At 40.1% G+C, this 4,718-nt stretch overlaps 1 non-coding gene across 1 annotated transcript; it reads left to right on the forward strand.

Moving 5' to 3' along the window:
* The first annotated feature begins 2,714 nt into the window (after nt 1-2,714).
* Nucleotides 2,715-2,842, forward strand: LOC119038273 (small nucleolar RNA SNORA56). Its single transcript, XR_005080391.1, has one exon. It is a non-coding gene; the product is annotated as a small nucleolar RNA SNORA56 (small nucleolar RNA).
* Nucleotides 2,843-4,718: the final 1,876 nt, after the last annotated feature.

Consider the following 4,718-nt stretch of genomic DNA (forward strand, 5'->3'; position numbering starts at 1 on the left):
TTTAAATGTTATTCTCATCTGCTACTTTGTATGAGACCCACATGACAATAAAGGTCAGGACTTAATATTTGAATTGTATGCATTTGTTTGTTCTTATATAATGCCATTGTTTTCAGACTTTATTTGGTAATAGAAATTTTTCCCAATAAGCCCTTCTCAAAGCCCCTATGTAAAACAAGTAATATTATATTGAGCTTGTTCAGACTGAGGTAGGGTTGAAGTAGTGACAATTTTACGTCTTCTGTATCCAACTCACCCATTGAAGTTATCTTAAAACATAATAGCATTCCCAAAAGGAAAGACATGGCTTAAGGATTGCAGATTCATTAAATGTAAAACTGTGGGATATTCTATAATGAAAACAGTCCTTGGAAGGATTGATTATGTCTGTCTTTCTCTCTCTCTCTATTTCTCCATCTCTCTGTCTCTCCTGCCCTCTATCTTTCCCTCTCTCCCTCATGCACTCACTCTCTCTCTCCAGCAAGTAAATTATCATGAAACAGTTTGTACAGAATAAGTAGGGATGTGTGATGATGAACTCTAAGAAATGAAAGTTAATTGGGGGAAAATAGGCTCAAACAAAGTAGATTGAATTTGGAGAATCAGAAAGTCTGAAGGTTAAAAAGAGCCAGATTATACAGCCCCGTCAATGTAAGCCTCATATCTTGGGTCAGCTCAGCAGTTAAAATCCATTTCTTTTTGAAATGATTTTGTGTTCTGAGACTTCCTTTGTTCCACAGCAAAAGGCAAAGGTGATCCCAGTAAAAGCCAAAAAGCGGCAGTGAGTTTGATGTTGGTCTGCTCCCTGTTCACTTTTCAGGTAACTCTAGAAGAAACATATTCTTTTTACATTTTAATAATACATTTTTAAAGGGCAAAAGGGATCCATTCATTCATGTTCAAGAATTAACAAATGTGACTTTGTCTCTTCCCTTAGGAAAGGCGTGTAAGGCAAAGAAGAGGAGAGGCTACCATGTGAAGTAGCTGCAACTGTCAGATGCTGGGTGGAGTGTTGGGGGGTTCAATCTTCTGGGAATAAAGCTTGCCTGGACATAGTAATGTGAATGGTTTTCAATGCTAATGACTGTTAGCACCACTTTCCCTTTTACACTCATATGAACATTTATGAAGCAGGAAGAGCAAAGTTGAAAATTTACCCACATTTCGCCTCATTCAGGATAATTTTGGCAGCAAGAAATGGATATTCACCTCAAACATAAGAAGAAGGGTACAGGGAGGGTGGTCCAAATGCATCATCAAGGAGCCAGTTTCTCTCTAGCTTCCCACTCTGACCTCACCATGAGCCTGCTAACTGGACCCCTGTTCCCAAGTTGTCTGCAAGTTGTCCCAAGTCCTTACCTGCATCAGGTTAGAAACTTTCTTTCCTGTAATGTCTCTCTCAATGAGGAAAATCTTCCCAGATGGCCCTCAGCAGATGTCCCAATATGGGCAGGAGTGTTGCATGAGACCATGCTTAAACCAATCACTAACAAGCAATGGAACACAGCACCCAGTTTGAACAATCAATATTTGTTTCTGAGTTGTGGGAGAGAGTCACTCACTTTCCCTGATCAAATGGCTGTACAGAAAGAAGACACCTAAAATCAGGGTGACCAACAGTATCTGCTGCAGACTACAACTCAGTGTGCAAAACAAGGGCTTTCTCATTTCTCTGTAAAGTAGTTTGTTCACGGGCTCCTATTCCACTGATGGCAGAGGTGGAAAAATCTTAAGTCCCAATTAAGGTAGAAACTTGGTCACTTATTCAGAACGGTCTCTCTCAGGTTGGCTCAATTCCTTTTGGATAAATATTTAATCCAATTGAAGGCTCAAATTTGCTACTTGCACTGTCTTTGTCCTCAAGATGGCTTCTAGGTGCATGGAAAATCTTATGCTTCCTCCTGATTGGGGGTTGGTGGGGTTAGGGAGTGGGAAGGTCCACATGCTACTCACAGTACTGTCCTCCAGGATCTTCACTGCCTTCCACAGTGATATACTTTGTCCTACCTGATCACTGAGGTATCTTCTGGCCTCTGCAGATACGCACAGTTACAGAATCCCTGTTCAGTTCTCCTACTTGGATTATGTTCCTGGGTGGCTGGGCCAGCACCCTGTAATGGCTATGTCCCACTTTGGCTTTTACTGTCTCTGTGGATTGCTACGAGATTTGATGGTGACTTCAGTTTAATCTTTCAGGCCCAGGCAATTCATCCTGCAGCTCTTGGCTATGGGGTAATTTTAGCTTTACAATGAAAGGACAGCTAATACATTCAGTTGCTTTCTTTGTACCTATTTGTGGTGGTGGAGGGGGTGCTAGGGTGTTCCCAGGCACTGAGGAATTGACAGGGATTTAAGACCCCAGCACAGGACCTCTGCATAAGCACACTACACCACCAGAGGTGAGGTAGCCACACAAACACCCGCCCCCACATTGCTGAGCCTCCTGTGACTCATTTATGTCCAAGTTCCCAAATTGAAAGAGAAGGGCTTGTTTCAGTCCCCTATCTATTCAGGACTCCCCCATGCATCCTATGTCTTTATGCTAGCAGGTGTTTGTACCCCCTTCATTCCTGAAAAGTGAATCTTGTGATGTAGCCATAATAGAGAAAATGGTTCCCCTTAACAAGAAAAATGACCCAGATTACTGAAAGACAAAAATTACTTGTTTGCAAAACAACATTCATTGGTGGGGGTATTTAAAAGATGTTGATCCTCAGCAGACAGTTATCCCTTTCTAGTCTGGCTTGTGGGACTCTAGAAGGAGTCAGTCTGCAACAGTAAGTGGTAAGTTTTTCTGTCCAGCGTCAGCATGTTGATGGTGGCTTAGACTTGCCAGATATCACTGATAAAAAAAAGTTTAATATATTAAAAAATAAAACATAAAATAAAAAGATATTGATCCTGCCCCATCATTTGTCAATTGTCTATGTCATTGCATATATTTCCACTTGAAACAGGTGGTTTTATTAGAGACAATTACATTCACAAACATATTTATGACAGGCTTCAAAGTGGTGACTTAGAAACCAGACATTATTCATAGAGTTCTCATGTGCCTGGTAGCAATACATTCTATTAATTAGCATTCAATTAATTCTATTGTAGTTGGTCATTCTGACAGATGTCCCTCATTCAGCACTGATTATGAGTCAAAAGTTGGTTGTCCCCTAACTCAACTTCTTTAACTTCAATTCCTTACTCATAAAGTGTAACTATTATTTCTACCTTATGTACCAATAAAGCTCAGATAGGTTTAATAGTTTCTCCAAAGCCACACAGTGCTGAATTTAGAATTCAAATCCAAGGCTTTCTGACTCCAAAGTCTAAATCCTTTCTTCCCCAGAGGAAGCTGCAGTGGCAGTATAATGCGATTAAGAACACAGACTCTGGAATCTGACTGACCTGAATTCCAGTTCTAAGAAGTCACCTCATTTGTGACCTCTCATCTAAAGAGGGTATTAATAGTTCATACCTTGAATGGTTGTTGTGAAGATTGAATGAAATATTTATGTTAGAGTTTAAAGTTGAGAATTCAATAATTAATTCTAGCCACTATTAATGTTGATATACTATAATGCTGCCTCTTTTAAGTGTTTTCATCCTGAAAAGAACTCTAGAAAGTGTGTAGTTCTATTGCAAAATTTTACAAAGGAGAAACGAAACCCCAAAAGTTTACTATACTTACCCATATTAATATATCAATATATTAAATGAAATTATATATTAAATGTGTGTGTGTGTATAAATGTTTTGTCTCCAAAGTCTTTTATACTGAGATTTAATGTGTATTTTATAGGCTTTGGAGACAAAATGTTCAGTGTTCTTTCAAACACAAACACTGCAGGTTCAAAAATATAATGGATTCCTGATGGGGTCCCTTCAGTCCATTGGTTTGGGGTGTCTGATAAACCTGTGGGTCAGAAAGACATTGCCACAGACATGGGGGAAAGAAAGCATTCATGGGTATGGGCAAAGCAATAGAAGGAAACTGCAGGAGTCAGCTAAGAGGGGCGTGAAAGAAGACTGACAGAGACCATGATTACTTGATCTATCATCAGAAGGAATCAGCTCATGATTTAAAAAAACAAATAAAAATTGGGCCATAATTAGGGCCAATTAAATCATCCTTCACACACATTTTCTGTCATGGACATCTATTGTTTTGGTTGTCTTTCTGGTAATTACAACCCATTTTTCCCTTGGAGGAACTCTGTGACTGCCATAGAGTTGTTGGAGAGTGACCCTACACCAAACTCCAGAAGTGGGCCCCAACTGGCTTAAGCCAATCAACTACTCTCATTCCCCAAATCCCAGGTCAGGGACAGGGTCATTAAATATCAGAGCCAATGGGACTGGAAGGGGTGTCCGAAGAAGAAGATTTTATTCTTTCTCTAGATATGTCACAGCCACCTTACCACCATGTAGAGGCAGTCTGAGGATAAAGCCAACCTACAGAGAAAAACAGAGAGATAGGCAGTTCATACTGTTTGAGCCTGAAGGTTGAATTACTTCCTGAATTTTTTAGTACTGTGAGCCAACACTGACTTAATGCACTCAGGACATACAACACTGCACACCCTGGTGGGAGGTAGAGCAGGGGTGTCCAACCTTTTGGTGTCTCTGCACCACACTGGAAGAAGAGTTGTCTTGGGCCATGCATTAAATACATTGTGACATGTAATCTCTCTCTCACACACACACACAATTCTCATAATGTT

Source organism: Artibeus jamaicensis, unplaced genomic scaffold (genome assembly GCF_021234435.1).
Source record: "Artibeus jamaicensis isolate MK-2021 breed Jamaican fruit bat unplaced genomic scaffold, CSHL_Jam_final contig_700, whole genome shotgun sequence".
NCBI lineage: Eukaryota > Metazoa > Chordata > Mammalia > Chiroptera > Phyllostomidae > Artibeus > Artibeus jamaicensis.